Source organism: Apis cerana, linkage group LG14 (genome assembly GCF_029169275.1).
Source record: "Apis cerana isolate GH-2021 linkage group LG14, AcerK_1.0, whole genome shotgun sequence".
NCBI lineage: Eukaryota > Metazoa > Arthropoda > Insecta > Hymenoptera > Apidae > Apis > Apis cerana.
The window spans coordinates 2567306-2590019 of NC_083865.1; the positions used below are offsets into that span (position 1 = coordinate 2567306).

Genomic DNA, 22714 nt, shown 5'->3' on the forward strand with positions numbered 1-22714 from the left:
CAATAATTCCATTGTTCGAGAGATTCATTCGAATCTCTATGATGGTCGATGAGCGAAACTTCTCATCCACGTGGCCGAAAGGAAGGAAGACAGGATTGGGAAGGGTTATAGTTTGCGTTTGATGGCCGCCAGCTGACAAATGGCTCTGTTTACAATGGATGTGACCAAGCTACGAGCATCAACGATTGTGCAGTCACGGTTAGTAACGTATATATAATGGAGAAAATCCTCTCTCGACCGGAGATAAGGCTCACTGGCTGGTCGCAACCAACGTCTTCGATACTCGAAAACGACGCCCCGTTTCCGCTCTATTCCAGACGCAAACATCCGCTCGACTCGACTCTGAAACCCCCTTCCTGAACACCCTTCAAGGCTACCCACATGCTCGTGATAACTTCGCATCCAAGAGTAGACTTATGTGCAACGAGAGCAATGTTTGCAGGGATATGACCCTCGATACGTTTGAACGTGGAAAGATGAGAGCGAGCGTGCTTTTTCCATTTACCAGGAAGGGTGAATATCGAGAAAACAATCGTTGGAAGTATGGTACATATGTATCCACGTGGTGTTATGTTGTAATAGAGATTGGAAAAGAGTATTGAAAAGGGATCTCGATTTTTTTCTTTTGTGATTTGATTCTTTCTTCTGCTGTTTTATGGATCGATCGTGATTGATCAATTTCTTGTTTTGCGATTTTCTGTGACTGTAGAGAACAACAAACAAAATCGTTTTCTTCTTGGATATCTTGTTGGATATTTAATGATGTAGGAGAAAATATTTAAAATTGTATAAATAATGCTTTTTCTTTTTTAACATGAAGATGAATATTGAAAAAATAATTATTACAGAATAATCTACATAACAGTAGTATACAATCGGATCAAATATTTTTGATACTTTATAAATTTTTAAAACGTAGTAAATTGAACAATATAAATAATAGAAGAGAAGTCGAATTTAATCTAAAAAATTACTGTTTAATTTAATCAGATTCTGTAAAATTTACTGATTAATAGAAAGTATTATTACATTTAATACAAACATTTTAATTAATTTTATCATTGCCAACCACTTTAATCAGCACGTTAAATATATATTTTATATAATTAATTGCATATAAGTGAAAATAAATAAATAATTTTAATGAAAATATGCTTTCAACAAAATAATTTACTCGATATTTGGAATATGAACATATGCATAATGAAAATTAATTAATAAAACAAGCAAATTAAGATATGATTCCAAAAAAAGAGAATGTTATACAATGTATATAATATTCTCGATATGAAAATTTTTTGTGATAATCTATCTAATTAATTGAACGAATTTTGAAATAAATATTCAAATTTTATATTAAAATGTATTCATATATTAAAGTATTCAATTAATATCTAAAAATTTATTTAAATTAATTAAATTCACGCGTAGATTTTATCTGTCATAAATGAAATTCAGTGTTTAACGAAAAAATATATTTTAAAAAAACACTGTGTTTATCATTCCAATTTTTGCACGAATTTTCCCTCTTTCGATTACGAATATAAGCTCTAGCCATAACAAATAAGGAAGAACGATCTGATACACAAATTACCATATCAAAAACGACTTTTTCTATTTTCAGTCAATAACAAACATGCGAACATTAAATGTTTAATTTTTCACTGAATTTACAGAAAATAATATACGTTCATTATCAAAATCTTCACGTTTTCACTGTTTACATATATTCACATGTTTTTATACCATCTTCATATCCAATTAATTCGAAATTATGAATTGAAAATTAGTATTATTTGATATCAATATTGATTTCATTTAAATATTTGACGAAAAATATTTGATAAAAAATTTATTTCTGAAATTCTTATTTCTGGAATTCTTTTGAAAATATTATTATACAGAATCATTATTATATGAAAATATTATTTCAGAATTAATATTATAGATATCTATAACAATTTCGCTTATTTCGATAAATTCTTTCTTTCTAGATAAGCTGCTCTCATATTGATTTAGAAATAGTGATTTATTTAATATTTTCTCATTCTTTGTCCAACTACTCCATTTTCTAGGATTGATCTAAATTTAATAATATAAAATAGCACTTGACAAAAATAAATCCATACATATTATATGGAAAACTTAGTAAAATGAATGCTCATTTATATTTCACAAATAAAATTATAAATAAGAAATTTTTATATCTAATTCAAATAAAAAAATGCTACTTTTGATGAAATATATATATTTCTAGTTTATAAGAGCAACATACAAAATTGAAGCAAATTAATAATATTAAAGAGAATAATATTTCAGAAACTATTTATTTAAATGATTGATTGATCAAAGAATCAATTTTATAAAAAGAAATTTGAAATATAAATAAAATAAACAATAAAATTGAAATAAAAAAAATTACTCTTTAGAGATTCAATATTCACAGACTCAAGAATTCGTCACATGTAATCAACGAATTTTAAAATCATTATAAATCTATTTAAAAACTCGATGCGACTGTATATATTTTTTTCCATTTATTTTTACAATTATTATATATTTTTACAATTAAAAATAACAAAGATAAATATCATTTATTCAAAGCATAGAAAAAGTCTCTAGTTTTTGTTTGTCAAGTTTGAATCTAATATAAAAAGAAAACTCGAAAATTATAAATTAATAACCTCGTATTATTATCCTCTATCTCACTCTTCCTTCAAATCCTATACCCATATAAACAAATACATATATATCAATATCGTAGCTACATACACATATTTTTCCAAAAAGTTACACAATTAACGACGACGAACGATCGTGTGTGTTGTCGAGACATGAAAATATCAATGAAGATAGAATGAACAAAATGTTCGTGCAATTGACCGATTATAATTCAACCACGGATTCAGACAATTTAAATTGTCTTTTGCGGATGAAAGAGCATTATGGCCCGACCGGGACCTACTTTCCACAGTAAATTACTATCGTGAATTCACCTTTAGGATGCAATTTACCTTAGGATGTATGAGTCTTCTATTCGGTATCGATGTGGCTCCATCTAACGAGTAAGGATTCGATCCATCTCGAACCTTGCGGACCATTTTAACACTTTCCACGCTTTCGTCTCGATCAACAGTTTCAGATATTCGGGGCAAGTAAGGAAAGTTGATGGCGGAACAATTGTTCCGGCCCGGTTTAAAAGTTTCGAATGGCGATTGGATAACGTTCTATCTCACTTATCCGGAGTGTAAAAACGATTTATCTTTTCACGATAAACTGTTCCTCAATGGTTCTTCTCTCCGTTTTATGATTGAATTGTTTTGACGAATTATTCTTATTTATTTTTTAATTCGTGTTATATTCGTTTAAATCGTTTTAAAAAGAAATAAATAAATTTGATTACATTTATTTTAAAAATCATAAAAATTTCACGAAAATTAATAAAATCGTTCGTTATGGCAGACAAATTTTCAATAAAATTTTGATTTTTTAATTAACATTTCACAAATGTAACAATTACAATTAAATCCAATTTACGGTAAAAGAAATATTTTGGATAAACATTTAAAATTACCAAATGAAAATATTTTGTGTTTGTCGAAATATAATTTCTTATTTAAAATACTATTATTCTGCGAAAATGATATATTATTCGAAACATTAATTTATAACGTTCGATGAATATTTTTCCGAAATCAATATCAAAAATCATAATTTTATTACATCTGACTTTTTTCACATTTCATCGATATCGATCGAAAGATAAATTCGATACGAGAACCAATGAGAATCTCGCGCGTGTACGATAGAAAAATTATACGCCATTTATCGGGACACCAAGTAGATTCGTATTTTAAAATAAAAATCTTTGCAATAAAGAGAAATCCCGCTTAAGGCCATGGAATTCCAGCTAACGTGGATAAAAATGTAAATTCTCGTATCACCGGGCTATAACGGTTTTACGACGAATAAGTCGAGCGAACTTGAGAAACGGAATCGTACAATTCCCCTTTTCTTCGGGGACATAATGTAATTTCTAACGGTGGATCGAGCCGCTTCGCTTAGGGAGCTTAGTTCGCTATGCAATTTACCCGGGTTATAAGTCGAGTATCGACCTCGCCTATAATACACTTTGATCCGAAAAATACGATTGAATCAGTACGGATTCCAATAACACGAATTGCTGCTGAATTTACTTCTCCCTTTCTCTTTCTTTGTTTTTTCCCTATGTCTCTCGAATCGAATTGAATCGAATCGAATCGAATCGATCATTTCATTCACGCGAGACAGATTTTATTCAATCAATTAGTTCATTCGATTAAATTTATTATAGTTTAGACAACATGGTTTATATATTGTTAAATTATTGAATCAGATGTAAACCTTCTGAATATTGGTAGTATTTACTATATCTAAAACACATTTAATTGATTTTTATTTTTCTAATACAATTTTTCTTTGTTATATCTTTGTTTTAAAATAATATTTTATTAAAATAAAATTATTGTCTGTTACTTTATTTTAAGTAATGTTATTTGAATAACGATGTCTTTCTGTGTATATATTCCTTTTAACATAACTTTGATTTTTGCACTTTAATTTATGGAATGAAATCTGTGCTTTTTATAATAAGAATTTTTAATTATCTAGGTATGGATATCACAGAATGAAAATGAGATGATAAAAATAAGTTAGCCATAGACCATAATTTAATTATTTATCTCTCCACGACTAATACTATTTGTTTAATCGTATGTATATCTTGTCTGATTTAAATTTTATATTGGTTTCTATTGTACAATTGTAAATGATGTATTCTATTTGTTTTAATATGATAGGTTTTATCTATTTCTCTTCTACTTCTACTGATCTCTTTACTTGTCTAATCACGACTGGCTTATACTACTTATCGAATTGTAAAGACATTATTTGTTTTATTTGTTTATCTTGTAAATATAAATCTTATAAATCGAGTTTCCATCCAATTAACACGATTAACACGAACTTTTACAAACTCAATAAAAAAGTAAATAAAAAAGAAAAATAAATCGAAAAAATATAACGAAAAAATGTAGCAAAGATGCAGCATGAAAATAACATCAATTAAAGTTCAAAAATTGAAGGAGTACCAAGCGTAATTTAATTTGATAATCATAATTCATACACAAATTATTAAATGTTCGAAGAAAATTAATTGGCCAGAAATTCCAACGATTAAAATGAACTTCCTTGCCTCTAAATTCCTCTTTATTCATCGATAGAAGCTAATCACTTTGTCTTTAGAAAGTATTCCAACTTTCTGAGACATTCATCCTATCTGGAATCTTCTCTTCGAGCTTTCCTTTGATAATGATAATGAACGTCCATGATAATGAACGTTCACGTATCGGAGTTTAAAGAATTTCAAGTTTAACTTCTTCTAAATTTAAAATTAAGTTGTTTCAATCCTTTTGAATACGTTGTCTATTCTATACAATTTTTCCTCTATGAAATTCTATAGAAATTTCATTATATAAAAGTCTTTTCCTCTTTTATGATATAATTTTCTCTGCTATATCATTATTTTCATTTAGTTCAGTTATTAAAGTAATATTCAAAATATCTATATCTTAGACTCTATTAAAGAATTTTCTATTAAAAAATTGTTTTTCGTGAACAATAGAAATGTTTTAATGCATTAAAACGAACTTGTTGATTCTTAAACTTTTTTCTTTATTTTTATTTTAAAATTTTATATCGATAAAATCCTTTCTCTTCTATAACTACTATTCTCTCTTGTTATTTTAATAATAATATAATTTTCAAAGCTTCCGATTAAATTAACGAAAGATTACGTTAATATCAATAAATTTTGATTAAAATTATATTATACAATGTTTTTCATGAAAAAAAATATTTTAGAATTTTTTATTTTTAATCCTTGCGTGCAGAAAGAAAACTGACAATGTTTAAAATTATACTTGCTCTCCCTATTTATATTTATAGACGTGTAAATTAAAAATGAGAGTCAAAACATAAACACATAATTAACAGATAATAAAATCCTTCCTTCGTTTCAGTTACCCCTGACCTTTATTCTCTTACAAGACTCTCCTTTCATCGTACTTTCCACTAAGGATTGATATCTTTCAAATTATATATAAAATCTTTTACATACTTCGAGACAGTTTAAACATCGTTTAATCTCGACTTAATTTCCAATGAATTATATTCTCGTATTTTTCTCTCCTATTATTCGCGATAATATTAAATTAATTAAGTAGTTATAAAAGTCAAAGAGAAAATTCGAATTTTTTAGTTATTATTATTGTATTTCTGGTTTACATTTCTATGTTATGAAAAAACTTTTCGCGAAATAACCAAGAAATAAACGATATTATTATAATTTTCTTGGTGTAATTTTTTTTAAATTTGAAAGATCAAAGATTTTCCATCGATAAACAATTGAAAGCAATATACATCCTTGGTGTATTTCTTAATCAAAAATATTTTTCGATTTAAATAATAAAAATAAGAAATATGTATTGAAAAATAATAAAAAGATATGCACCTATTAATTCTTTAATAAATTTGCAAATAACTATTGATTCGTGTTTGTACAATGATATCCTTGAAAAAAGAAAAGAAAATTTTAAGATCAACAATTAATAACTCTAAATTATAACGAGAAATACCTAATTATATTCATAGATTCAAATAAACTTTCCATTATACGTTCAAGGAGATAAATTTAAATTTTCAAGAAAAATTTTCCAAGAAAAAAAATTACGATATTATCATGTATCAAAACTTGTTTCTCATTGTCAGAGACCAGTGGACCATGCAACGATATACGAGAGAAAGGAAGAAAAAAAATTCTCTAATTTACACGCGAAACTCCATTTAATTACAATGAGAAAGTGGAAAACTGATATATACGCGCTGTATACGAAACGAAACTCATTTACTCACAGCCATTATACCGTTTTTCAATAGCGACATACCGATGCAATCTCGTGTAATGCGGGAAATTTCGCCATGGCGAAAAAAAAAATCCGGGAGAGTAAAAAAAAAAAAAAAATAAAAGTGGTGGTAGAAACACGAACACGTAGGCCCATTTTTTGGAGGTTTTTTCGGGCGAGAGAGCCGGAGGAACGGCGGGGGATGAACGAATCAATTTCCCCGAGAGCTGCAAGTCTGCGCAATTAACCATCGAATGCGAATTTTACGGTTCGTTCGTGGACTAGCAACTAGCAAAAATCGAGATTTTTTTTCCTCCCCTCTCCTTCTCCCTCCTGTATTTCAACCGAGCTACAATTTATCGAACGACGATAGAAGAGTAGAAAGAGAGAGAGAGAGAGAGGTGTAAGCGTAAAAAGAAGAATCAAGGATGAAAAAAGAGAGAGAAAGGGAGAGAGAGAGAGAGAGAGAGAGAGAAAGAAAGGGTGAAATGCGCTTGACGGTGCGCAGTTCATTTTAAACGCACTGATTGATGAGCGAACCTGCAACCAATGGGTTCCAACCCCTGGACACGTCTGTCTGACAAAGCTCGCTTCTCTGAATTGCTCGACTACCCCTTTGCAAGTCGAGCCGGGAAATCTGTATTCTTTCAACGGGGCTGTTGTAAAAAGGGGCTGTAGGATTATTTTATTCGTTGTGAATCGTTCGTGAAACGCGGCTACCAAAATATTTTTCTGGGTACGTTACAGTTTTATCGTGTTGTTTAAAATGGAACTTTTTTGGAAAGAGATTTGCAGGGATTGAACGGTGATAGGCGGTTTCGCAAGAATAATTGTAAAATTAATGTTAAATTTTAATAACGAATTGGTATAATGAAATTTTATATAAAATTTTTTTTTCAATTAGTTATATCGAATCTTTCGCAAATTTCAACAATAATTTCACGAGATATTATAAAATTCAAATTTAACATATTCTTGGATTTTGGAATACGTTAATTTTAAATCAATATTATTTTTCAATAATAATTATAATAATAATTTTTAATTAATTTCACTTTATTTATTTATTTGTTAAAATAGTTTATTCAAAATATACAAATAGTAGTATTATCTCTAGTAATTTTTTTAATTAATCCGTAACTTGATTGTATTATAATCTTTAGATACGTGTACAATAAGAATGAATCGTTTCCATGTTCGAATGATAATAAACAAAATAGTTTTAGATATTCTAATATCTAAAATAGAATGGAACGATAAATTCTCTCTGACTTTGAATTCGAATCATTCTCACTGAGCGCAGTTCATTTTCTATATTGATTAATATAGAAAGATTTGCAATTTGCGAACCCTAGCAAGTTTTCTCCCTCGCATTTTCAATCCATTGATCGACTAAACCGGAAGCACTTTCATTTTCGTTGTTATTCGAGGCGGAAATAAGACAAACGTCCCTCCATTACTTTTTTTCCTTTCGTTAATCTAAATTTCGCGATTCTTTCGATGCATATAAATTAAATTTCTTGTAAAAAAGTTTTTTTACTTACACAACATATTTATTTTATTATAATACCTTTGATTCATTAATAGAATCTTATATTATCGTTTAGATATTTTGGGTCGAAATAAAAAATCTTTTGTAAAGATTATAAAGATAATTGCTTGCGATAAATAAAGTTAAACTCGAAGAAAATTAAAAAATAATGTTTTTATTGTTTGGAATAGAAATAATTAAGAAAAAAAAAATGTCATTTTGATAAATCAAAAGTTTGAATTTAATTTATATCTGTCTATATTATGTATTTACCATTTTTCTTTAATATTATTGTTGTTATTCGATGGTTCAATTGTTTGCATAAGGATATTCATTCAACATATCAAGTTAATTAAATAAGTTGCTCATATTTGTAAATACACAATAAATAATATAAAATAAATACTCTATTCAGAGAAACAAATTCGAGCTCGTTTCTTTTACAATTAACAGAAATATAGATTGTTAATGTTAAGCATACATTAGCGTGTAAATATTTTTTGTAAATAATATTATATTCTAATTTCAACAGATGTACTTATTGTCCATTTGCCTAACATTTATTTTTTTTTTCCATTCTTCGAGTTGGTTGAATAAAATCGATGGATTTTAACGCGACGGTCGTGCAATCAAAAATGATTTATTTTTCCATTCCCCTATTCGTTATCGCATGACAAAGGAACGGGGTAGGTGGTTCTAATAAAATCGTAAATAAAACCTCTGGGTCCTATTGTAGTCTTGACGAAAGGAGATTGAAAGAGAAATGGGCGAATTTAAATATATTATTTCATTGACGATTAATTATTTAATTTTTTTCAATAAAAAATAGCGAATTAAATGAAATCTGCAATTTTGATAATATGTAATATAGCAGCATATTTTTTTTAGTTAGTTAAAAGATTATCACGTTCAACTTAATCATTTAAATTTAATGCATGTACTTTCTTTGTAAAAAGTTAAATAATATATCGCTATTTGATTATTAATAAAAGATTCCTTTCTTCGTGTTATTTATTTTATCTCGTAAATTGTAAGAAAGAAGATGATTATAAGTGAGACATAAGGCAAAATGAATAACATTATTTATATCTTTTATAATTTACTTTAAGTGAGACTTCGAAAATAAGAAAAAAAAACTTGATGATGAATTCTAACAATCGTCACCATTATTTTCTTAAACTTGGAAAAAAAAAATTAAAAAATCTATTTTATAATTCTTATAGAATATAATAAAAAAAAACGTCGATCTTAAATATCTATAAAACAAATTACTCATATGTAACGACCAATTACGACTGCCCATTACGTTCCTCTATTTATTATATAATGTTTATCGCTCTCCAGAGCACAATCCGTACCGTGAACATTATAAATGCAAATGAATTGCCCCATTGTTCCCCAAACATGCATATAATATTCGCATACATAATTACAATAAAATCGAATTTTATTATAATCATCGATAATTTTTTTTAGATTTGTTCGCGAATGAAATACGCAAATATTTTAATACTTTCCAATAATCTACGGAAAAATGTGCATAATAGGCGTATAAACTGAAAGAAGATGATTCTTTATTCAAAAATAAGTCGAAAATGTAGAATGACAATTTTCGATATAAAGCTTCCTTTTCGAGTAAATTAATTATTGAAGTTCTCGTGCACTTGAGAGAGAAACGGTTGAACGTGTTTCTTCGCGCTGTATTCATAATTTTAAACAATGCCATCACTCACATATTACAATGTACAGTCTCTTACTATTCCTATAATTACGTCTAATTATCTTTCGAGTTATTAGCACAAATACAAAGAGATACGTTCTGCCAAAACTTCTCGAGTGCTCTCGCATAGAATTTCACAGTGAATTTTCTCAAAAATGAGACCTCGTATCAAAAATTCTCATTTCCACATTTTCGATTTATTTTTATACAAAGAATCGGCCTCCTCTGAACAGGTACCATAATTTTCGATACATACCATTGTATACAATAATTTCATTTATACATCATTCTTCAATTAATACGTTTATTATTATGAAATAAAAATTGGAAAAGGAGATACTAATTGCATTAAATAATTAGCATTATTAATTTACATTATAATTTATATCTATTCTTTCCTCTTGCGAATTATATATAAATGGAATGCCGTCAGCATTGCGGTATCGATTGGCATTCACCACTGGGATACAATCGCGTGCTTGGTAATAATTTAGCATTCTTTAAATACAAAACTTCTCCAAAGTATTTCACAATCGCGATTTAACGAGAAATCAACTACGCGAAACGCGCACCGGGGAACGAATGAACTTTGGATTAGCCTTGAACCGCGATTACCCTTGTATAGCCAGCTCCACTTCGATCGCGGTTTGCATATCTTTTGTTTTTGTAGAACGTCCACGAGATCTTTTTCTATTACCATTTATCGATATAGGTTAAATATATGCTTTATTAAAAATGATTAAATTATTCCATTTAATAATATGAAACGAATTAAGATAACGAATTATTAAGATTAAACAAAAAATAACTTTGATTTATATTTATTTAAAATATATTTATGAATATTAGGCGAGATATATAATACGAGAAAATATTTTTACATTCTTTAAACTCGAGTTTTGGATAAATAAAAATTTAGATGAGAAAAATAATTTTGAATATATTATCTTTACATTCTTTAAAATTTGAATACTTGAATTAAAAATTAAATAAAAATTTTAAAAAACAAATAAAAAATATGTTAAAGATACATAACATTGGAAAATACTTTAAAATTTCTGAGAAAATTTATATTAAGCTATTTTATATATTATATTTGCATCTCTTGTATATGTAGAATGTAGAAACGTATTTGAATTAAATAAATCTCAAAGATAGACATATCAATATTTCTCAAGAGAATAAATACGAAAAAATTGTTGAAAAATATATTTTCCATTATTGTAAATTAAATTATCTTTGAAAAAAAATTCTTTTCTATTCATCATAATCATATCTCATGCAAAAGATGTAGAGGAGCAGAAACATATTTTCTTTGATTTTTCATTTATTTTTTTTTTTTTTCAATATAATATTATTCCTATTCACGATTTTACTATCTCGTTCTTTTTGTCATGTTTCATTCTTTGATTTATGTCAATTATACACATTTCTCACATTGTGACATTAGAATCCTTATTACCGCATAGATAATGTGGCTTTTACCGAAGGTGTTAGAACGACACAGCCGCAATTGTGGTCGCCATGTCGCCAAACGTTCCATGGCGGTATGTCAGGTCGACATGCTAAACCACGAAATTCACTTTACAAGCCACGATGTCCGTACTTGAGGGCCTAATGCTGCTAATGATGCCTTGAACTTCTGAATTTTTCAATTTCCAAAGAAATATTTAATTTTCTCATAATTGTGAGAATATTGTGAGAATATTAAAAAAAAAGCATGAGAGTGAAAAGAATGTAAGTAAAGTAATGAGAATTGAATAGCAGTTTTGAATAATAAACCACGCGTATACACGTATATTCTTGTTCATAAATATAGTTTATTAAGAATGAGATATTTCTTAATCATCTTTTGAGTTACGATTCTCTTTTTCAAAATAAGAAAAATTTGAAAATCTAACATAGTTTTATTGCAATAGAAGAAAAATAGCAGTTTTTGAATTAAGTAACGAGAGGGTCGTCTTGATATTCTTGATAAAGTATAATAATGAAATTATATTGAAATAAATAAATGATAAAAATCATTAAAAATAATTTTCAAAGGTAATCTATAAATTAAATTGATCATTGCTCTATAAATCGTTATCGTAAAATTTAAATCCTGTAAATACATATTTTAGAACATAATAATTATTTTTTTTTTAATAATCTGCATAAATCATTATATTTTATTCTACAATTGAAAATTGTGAATGATCTTAATTTTTAATGAAACTTAATAATTTCATAATTTTGTATAATATATATTTCGAATATTATAAAAACAATAAAGATAAAAATAAATTTTGGAAATTATATTAAAATCATTATTGAAAATATATATTATATAGTTTATTTTTAATTCTAGAATGAGTAAAATAATTTGATCATAAAAAATTTCCATTATTATATTCATTTTTGATAAAATCATATCTCCGTAACGATTTATTTATAAATTTATTCATAATAATATACAATAATGTTTATGTCTTCCATGTTTATTGTAGTATAGTATACGTTCCATAAAATGAAATAGAAAGTGCACAATTTCAAATTAATAATTTTCTTTGCAAGTATTATAAATCATATAAAAATCAATTTTATTTCTTTCAAATAATTTTCAACATATCTATATAGAACAATGTAAATTTTTTAAAAAAAATTATCCAAGTCGAAGCATCTCCCAAAGCTTTTCCTTGAAAATAGGTTAATACTCTTTCTCAAAGAACAACGTGCTGCATCGATGAATGCATTAAAAATTACACAAAATTACATAAACCCCCAAAAAAAAAGTTGATACTTATATACGATCTCTATACGTCCAGCCAACTAAAAATTTTTAAAATTATCAAATTATTATACATATTGAATATCACTTGATTCTCATCAATAAAGAATTCCTCGATATCATCGAGAAATATATATTCCAAGTCGTAACATTATTTTATTCAATTTCTTCTCTCGTGTTTCGTAAAAATAAACAAAATAAAGGGGAAGACGAAATTGAACTAAAGTTAAAAGTTCATCGCCCAGATCCACCGTATACCCGTTTGTCCTTACAAGCTAATACACGAAAGGAAATTCTTTTGAACGAAACTGCATCCCTACCTGTTCTGTTGTTCGTCGACAGTGACAGACGGGAGGGTTGTTAGACGTTGGCGGAGGCAACGGGGTTGCTCGCCCCGTCGCGATGCTCACCGGCCCTCGAATCGCTCGAGAGCGGCCAGACCCTCTTTCGCGTCCTTTGATCTGCCAGCAACCCCCAAAACGAGCACTACACCATGCTCCTCGGTCCTGTTCAATTCTCCCCCTTCCTCCTCCTTCGGCCTACGCATGCCAAGAATTCTGAAAGCATTAGAGGAAGGAACACGTGAGAAACGTGAAAGCGATGGATTTCTTTTCGAATAAGACGAATTTTTCTTGGGGAGAGAAATCTGAGAGATGGAAACGATGTTTCCTGCGAATACGTTACAAGCTTTTGCGAAAATTTGGAATCAATTTTTCAATCGCTTACAGTATCCCCGTACAGTATTTCGTTTCTTGTTAGAGATAAAAGGGTTATAATTATAAATACGGAATCTCGTTCGAACAATTGAATAAAACGTGTATCTATCAAATATAATTTATTTAATGATGATAAGATTTTTTTATCTTTTCCATTTTGAATTTAATTAAAATTTAGAAATTGATGTATCAATGAAATTGCACAGATAAAATTTTTATAAAGTAATCTTTTGAAATTAAAAAGTTCTAATCTAACTTTGAATCAAAAAATTATAAATTCTCGAATTTTTAAAACATATGGGTTAATGTTGAGATTAATTAAAATTAAAACAATTGGAAAATTAGATTAGTTGTAATTTTTTTTAGTGTTTTAAATATTTAAAAAATAAAATAAAAATATTCTTTTTTTGATGACTTCATTGAAACAATAAAAAATAAAATTCTCTTATTGTGTTTAATATATAAGGATAATAAATATTATCTTATTAAAATTTCATCTTAACATTAAAATTTAACATAAAAATTAAATGTATTAATTCGAATTAAAAATGTATAGTTTCAATGTTAAATTATTCATACAAAAAAATTTAGATCTTAAATCTAAATCATTCGATTTATTTCCAATCTATCGATTTTTAAATTCAATTATCACAAATGATAATTACACGTATTGCTTTAATGATCTATTGCAATTAAAATTGTAATTATTTTACACGAAATGCTGACCAATTTGCAACTAATAATAACAACGATAGATATCATTATTTAAATTAACGATTTCTAATAATTAGTTCATCCTCGAATTAAACGATCATAGATAACACAATGTTCTAAATAATCTACACGAATCGTTCACGAAAAATTAAAAATATCTCGAATCTTGCATTTAGCATCCTCGTTAAATTTCACGCTTTTCGAATAATAATCAAAATCATATATTACAAAAACAATATTTTGAAATATTCCAATAATTCATTTTAGAATTTTAAAAAAATAAATCGAACCTATTTTTCCCAAGAAGAAGCCCTCGAATATCGAGCGATAATGACATCAATTGTTTCAAACACGATTACGACGAAACTCTGCTATACTTTCAACCGAATTCCTATTCTCTCGGCACAATAAAGAAATTTAATCATAGCCAGACAGTTGAATAATAGATGCCAAATAAATTAAATGCATCACAAGCTTGAACGTTTCTCTTTCACAACACCTTCATTATTCCATTCATCTTCGGCATAGTATATATACACGGGCAAGGAAACTCGTCACATAATAACAATTATTAACCCTTCCTTTGTGCACCATTTCATCATCCCGTTAATGTCCTTCTCGTTAATATCCACGGATTCCACGTGGTTCTACCATGCGAAACATCGGTACAGGGCTGTAATAACTGTCAGGTGCGGGGACGTAATTACCAGCAGCCTGTGAAAGCAACACCAGTTTCGAGAGGAAGATTTGTTTTGTTCCGGGAATCGTGACGCTTGAAAGCGTGTGTTGAAACGGAATCTTGAAACACGCCCCCAGAATTTCAAATACGCTTAATTTCACGGCTTCTTAATTCATTTTATTCGAACTTCATTTGAATCGATCGAAAATGTGAAAAATACCGATAATATTTGCTTCATTGATCCGATCGAAGGATGCGAATTGTGAATTGGAAATTTAATATATTTCATATAATTTATATGAATAATTTATTTCAAATACTTTACAACTTCTTTATCTCGAATTTTATTTCGAATTTAATTCCTTTTAATTTATGTGTCGTTTAAGAAATAATACTATTTGATATAATTTTTCAAAAAATAAAATTTAAATAATTACGAAATAAAATAATGTGTTGCGACGTATAATTCCAAAAGTGTTCAGATTTAAAAATAATTACGCTATAATTATTCGAATACGCCACGGAATATTCAAAAAATATTTCTACTTCAATACAATGTAACACGAATCCCTATTATTAAAATAATAATATTATTATTATGGATCAAAGTCAGTTTGCACGAAAAGTGTATATCACTCGTTACCTTTCGATGTAGCTAAAATGCTAATATATACACCCTTCTTTACACCTAACGCAATATAACCGCCCCCCAGAAGAAGCTGAATGTTTAATCGATTTTATCACAGGTACAAGCAATTTCATTAGCCGAGCAGCCATGTTGTTTAACCGTACACCCTAACCCTTAAAGCTACATTTTACAAAGGGGTTGATACACGGATAGATTAATATTTCGGTAAAATCGTGGCTCACCATCAGGGATCGGGATTAACATAAATTCACGCAAAAAACCGGGCCTCGCATGTTCCATGTATCACGCGATATCAACGTTTCTTATTAGTTTCCAGTATGCTCGTGAACACACACGATTCTTTCCTCAAAAGCGTGTATCTAATCCGAGGAAAAAATTAATAACTGTATCATTACAGGGGATAATGGTAATTCTCTGATGTCGAAATAATATCTTTTTTTCGGTTCAATTACTTGACACTTTTTTGAACAATTTAAAATTTAATTTAAATTTAATTAGGAATTTCAAGGAAATTTCTCGACCTATTAAATGCTCAATTTTATCTCTAAACTTGCCTCTATTTCGCGGCAAAAAAAAAAATTAACCTCATTTTAACTGTTGTTCGCGGATCGAAAGTCAATAATTTTAAAGACTTCATGGATTGGCACTTGTCCTCGAAAGGGATTAAATATCCGAAGATAAATTGTTTTTTAATCGAGAATCTTTGAGATGAGATATTAAATATTGTAATTACGTAATTTTCATTTAGTTGTCGCGTTGACAAATAAAAAATTTTCTAATGATTTGGTAAAAAAATTGGTAATTATTATTTTAAGATAATTAATTATAAAATAATATAACGTAATATTAATTGAAAAAAATGAAGCTCAAATAGAGATTTGACTTATCCTTCGAGTATCATATCAATATGTATTATGAATATTTAATATCATCTTTCTATAAATTTTTAAATGCGTAAACATTCATAAATGAATTTGAATGAGATTCGATTTATGTTAAAAATAGTTCGTTGATAATCTTCGTGATACAAATTACATAGAATAATATCTTCATAATATCATACATGCCAGTTCAATAAATTATTTTAGCAAAAAATTCATCAACAATCATAATTTCATTTTATATAGAAAACTATAATATATCCGAAATTATATATGAAGCAATTATTTATTAATGGAATATCACTTTAGGGGATAAAATTAATCCTTAAAGTTTCATTATTTTAAACTGTAAAATATCCAGCTTTTAACATTTCTACTTATTATAAAAAATATTCCCAGTTGAAATTGAAATGCAAAACACGAAAAAATTTAATTTCTCACTCTCAAAGAGATTTTTCCTCGAAGAAAATAATTTTCTCTGCTATAATCCATTACGCCCTACATACACGCATAAATTTTCATTAAAATCAGAATTTTCAAAATCTTTTAACACGCTATACTTGTTACGCAAGCTTCGATTATTATATTAATTTAAACTGGCTTCCATCAAATCAAATAACCCAAACCTATCCCCAATCTGTTTAAATCCCATTTACAATCCGATAATATCAACCGAAAGTTAAATTAACTAAACATTTTCTATCGCGGGACCCAAGTTAACCAATCACCAAGCCAACATTTCAAGAAAACGCCGAGAGCGTATCTGAATAGGCAATGATCGTCGAGACCGTTCACCTCTATCTGAAAACTCAACACAGCGGTGTGGCAGCCTCGATCGATCGACGTCCCGACATAACTTCCCATTACCTTTCACCCTCTTTGAGGGTGCAGGAAGGAACAGAGGGCGGGATATAAAAATTTATCTCGTTTCGAGGTGTGAAAAAACGAAAGAAAGAAAGGAGAGAAGGAAGAAAAGGGGAATCCTATTTATCTCAATTTCTCCTCGCCCAATACGACAACGAGAAATCGACGAGTCGCTTCGGTTAAGAACGTGATGCTTGCTAAACGACGTAACTTTTATCGGCTAGCATCCTGACTTTGCAAACTGAGTTGTTACAAGGAGGACAGTCGCGTCGGCTGATGGGTGGAAGAGGTTGGAAGAGGTTCGAAAGTCGTTTAAACTTCAACGAGGGTTTGGCGCCACCACTTACACCGAATTGCCCGGCACAGCCGCGAGGAAAAATAAAGCGAGGGGTTCGGATACATTCATCGCATCGTCCTGACGTTTACACATTTTCGAGGGTGTGCAATTTGCAAACAGAGCGTAATCTTGGATAAACGTGTGCTATTGATCTTTTCGGGAGAAATGGTGGTAGAACTTTGGCTAATTGGTTAATTTAAATATTTAGTTGTTATTCGAAATGGTGTATGGGAAATTATATTATATGTTATTTACATTTAATTAAATTAATAATTTAGAAATTGAATGAGGAGAGAATTTGTCAGACATTTATCTAGAAATTGTGATCAATAAAATATGAAATTTGGATTATTGATCTCTTGAAATTAAAGATATTTTCTGTGTATGTCTTATAGGATCATGAAAATAATCGTAAAATTTGAACAAGAAATTTATTATATAAAAAATTAATAATTTCTATTTCTTATTTCTGAATTAAAGATGGAATAGATAGGTAATTGATTTGGATATTTATCAACTGTAATTCATATAAAAATTCAATAATTCTATCAAATAAATATGACCATCTTCTTTAATCAAAAATTAATAAAATGCAATTCCAAATCATTGATTTTTCAGTCAAATACAAAAATACTTGTAATAAATGAACTTAACCTTGATATATATAAAAAGTCTAGGAAATAAAAATATTTTCTTATTCTATTTTCTTATTCTTATGACAAACATATCATAATCCTGATAACAAAATTCTAATCTATCAAAGGATCTAATGAATCTATGAAATAAATATATAATGACCATCTTAATACCCTAAACTTAAAATTTCCTCTCAGATATATTTCAAGATCCTAATTTATTCAAAGAATTCATTTAGCAAAGACATAATCATTTTATTATCCGTATCCTACTTCTGTTAAACATGTTCTAACAATCCTAATCTATCCAAGAATTTTATCATATGCATATCAAATAAATATGCCGAGTATTTTTGTTTTTTTCTAATCCCTATTCTTATATGATCCTCAAAATATTAATTAAAAAAAAAAAGAACTATAAAAAGAATTCATAAAGGATAAAATAAAAATTGTTATTTAAATGGCTACATAAATCTATATTCAGGTGTTTTTTTTCCCATTATCATAAAAATTACCTATCAAAAATATCAATAGGAAAACAGCATGTTTTCCCAATAGCCAAATATAGATTGCTATAAGTCTCATTGAATATTGCCATTAATATGCAATTTGCCTTTACTAATCGTTCTTCCCTAGCATGTGGAAAGTTACTACTCAATATCTGTACAGTCGATATCGACATGAATGCGAGCTTCGTCTACCTCGGTTTAATCAACGAATCTGTATGAACGGAGTTACAGCATGATTCAATCAAATTTCGTTGGATATTTCAATATCGGCCGATTGAATTTTCGAGGGAAAGCACGGACGTATACGAATATGTTTTCCTTTTAAAAACTCGTATCGTTATTCCAATGTGAAAGTTCCACAAATTTTCGAGGAGAACGCAAAACAATACCGACCTCGCTACGAAATTTCATTTCCGGGAATTATTAAATTATTTCGTGCGATCGTCACGATTATTAAAAGCGGAACAATATCGCGGAATATCTTTATAGTTCTTTTTTAAAGTTTTTAAGTAAAATAATAATTATTAAGAAAATAAATCGAATATATTTAGGTTATGTATGCATTAGAAAAATTGAAATGAATTAATTAAGAAATAGGCAGAAGTATATAATAATATTAATATTTTATAATTTAATAAGTTATAACGTCGAAATATTTATATGTTTATATTTTTAATTTTTTCTTTTATTTTATTTTAACATTTTATTACTTTTATTAATTTTCCGTCATATTCATACGATATGTTCATTCATTTATAATAATTATAATTTCTATGTTCAAAATTAAATTTAAAACTTTTTCTCATAAATGAGAAAAATTCTGTTTAGGAGGTTTAAAAACGTAAAATGTTAAATATAAAACACTCCACTTTCACGTTTACGTTCATAAAAATATGAATTTGCATAAATATCCTATTTATGCAATAGCTCACGAAAATATTCAAATGCTATCTTACAGAGAGATTTATTTAAACCGAAAATTCTGGTGAAAATTCGTATATACAGTATAATGGATCATATATGGAATAACTTTTTTTTTTTATAGAAAATCCTTTGAAGGAATGAAATTCTCTCTCAAAATTTCGATATTCCTTTATATTTTAGAGATTATCTATATATAATTGGCAATATATTTTATTTTTCATGTTACAATACTAATTTTGTATGTTTAAAATTTTGCTCTATCTCATACAATTGTGTTAAAAAAACATTGAAACTTTACGTTAAAGATTATTTCATGAGTGATTCTTCATTTAAAAAAAGTCATATATCTATATGATCTTATAAGACTTATAAGACTTACAACTATACTTTTGTACAATGTGCAAATGTAAATCTAACTAAATGTATGTTATGTATAATATTAATATTTCAATAAGATTTTTTTATATTAATTCGTTGACCTAGTTTCGTCGATACGTATCCGAATTTTGTCGAATTGTGAAAATAATGCTTCGTCAGATTAATTATGTGGGAAAGAGGTTAGCCAAATATACCTTATATTTACCGTTCAATATCTGTATTATTAAATAAATTGATATAACGAAAAAAGTACAACGAGCGCAGCGCATAAAATCAACAACGACTAAATGAAAGAAAATTGAAACGGAACAATAACCATTTCACTGATTAATATTTTACAAAGAGCACATACTCTTATGAGTACGTGACACTTTGGAAAGTTGTAGGGTAAGCCACGAAGAAAGAATAAGGAACAGGTTTCTTCGTGGCAAATCCCACGAGAGTGTAAGATATCCTCGTATAAAAGTAATGGAAGAAATGAAATTTTTCAGAAATTATATTACCATTGCGTATTAAATTTTTTCATTGACCAAGCCATCAAGAAAGTAATAAAATAAAGGATGTCCCAAATAAATTATTAATAATACATACTGGTATATATATAAACTGGTTTCACACAAAACCAATGAAATCATTTTTTTTATTTTTTTATTTTTAATTTAATTTCATTACAGAAGAACTAATTTACAATAAAATGTTTTTTTGAAACAATTGTTTGAGTGAAATGATATTAACTTTTTGTTATTCTAATAAGTTTTATTAAATTGAATGATATTTATTTTTTTTTATTCTGTGTAGTCAAAGTATATATTAATAATGTTGTTAAACTCGTAAACATTTATAAAAATAAATCTCACAATTTCTTAAAAAAAATATAGAAATATACCATACTTGCTACTTATACTGTTTATATTCCATCGATCCTTAAAATCCAAACAAATTATTTTATTCTATATTTACATTCTATATTATCTTTATTATCTTTATTATCTATATTATCTTTATCTATATTATCTTTATTCTATATTATTTTATTCTATATTTACATCAAATTTGTTAATGGAAATAATTACATAAATCTTCGAATAATTACAATGACAGATATTAAACAATTATTATTAATTTAAACTTACTTAGTGGACTTACTTAATGTCCCTATAAAAATACTATCAAATCTCTTTCTATATGTAAAAAAAAATAATTAATCATTTGGACAAATGGCACCCGTCTAAATTCGAACAATCTAAATTCGAACAAGAAGAACGAAACTTTCCAACCCCCTTTCCCTCCCACCAAATTTCCATTAATCCTTACAGACGTAAAACACACGCTTAATCCCTCCCTCGCAAAAATCGCGAATCCCCGCACAATTTAGCAACACGATTGCATTGGATGTATAACGTGGCACGTAGCACGAAACTTAACACGACATTTCAGTTACATATCCCGGATGACGAAAATATTTCTTTGGCTTAATTCAACTGACTGTGTACGGGCGGCGAAATTCCTAATGGCATTAAGGTCTTACAACCAACGTCCTGGAGACCTGTCTGGAGATATTTCACGCGGCTCAGGATAATTCATGACCACATCCTGCAGAAACCGGTAATATTCCTGGTTTTCCCGTGACACCTTCCACGATGTAAATCACCCACCCTCCCTCCCCATCTCTCGTCCAGCTCGAAGGGGAAAAGTAAAGTGGGGTGGAAACTCCGTGGATGTCATTTTTCGAAAAATAACTCGTAACCGTCTTTTCCATTAAAAAGTTTGATTTCAACGGATACGAGATTTCGAATCGGTCGAAACAGAAGTTTGTCAGATGGACGAATAGATGCACGGTGGGCTGAACACGGTGGAATAGTTGGGAAGATACCTCAGAGAGAGGTATGGGCCGCGTTTCAAACCTTCCATTCCCATGGATAGCAATAATTCATCACCTTACCTTTTCTCATAGCTTTTATTCGGATTATACGAGGGTACGACGCCATTACGAGGTATTCGCCCATTCGCAATTTCTAATTGTTAGAGGAGACTTTTCCTGTGTTTTTGTTGGGGATTAGTTGAGGATAAGGAAGGGATCGCGGGATTCCGTTCGTCAGAAATTAATTGTTACGAGAGATGATGAGAATTAATTTTTTAGGGTCTTAGCAATAGAAGAAGAATAAAAATACTTTAAGAATTAGATTAGAATTATTGTAGAATATCTTTGGAATATATTACCTCTGAGACAAATTTCTGTAATTTATTAGAATGGATAAGGATAAGAATTTCAAAATAATTTCAATAATGAAGAAACTGTATATGTAATAATTCGTTTACATAACTAGCGTAAAGAAATTTAAATTAGAATAAATCATAAATTATGAAAAAAAATTGAATAAATATTTGTCTACTTTTCACTAATATTTCTCCAATTATTTTTAAGATTCATTCAAGAACTACAAATTGATCATTATAATCATTCGAAGC

At 28.4% G+C, this 22714-nt stretch overlaps 1 protein-coding gene across 2 annotated transcripts in view; it reads right to left on the bottom strand.

The window, feature by feature from the left end:
• Window positions 1-22714, bottom strand: part of LOC108004397 (inactive rhomboid protein 1) — a 383917-nt gene that overhangs the window by 337527 nt on the left and 23676 nt on the right. For both annotated transcript variants that reach the window (XM_062085198.1, XM_062085197.1), the window contains exon 2: window positions 13280-13516. The gene's annotated coding sequence lies outside the window, so the exon portion shown is untranslated. The remainder of the gene's footprint in view (window positions 1-13279; window positions 13517-22714) is intronic.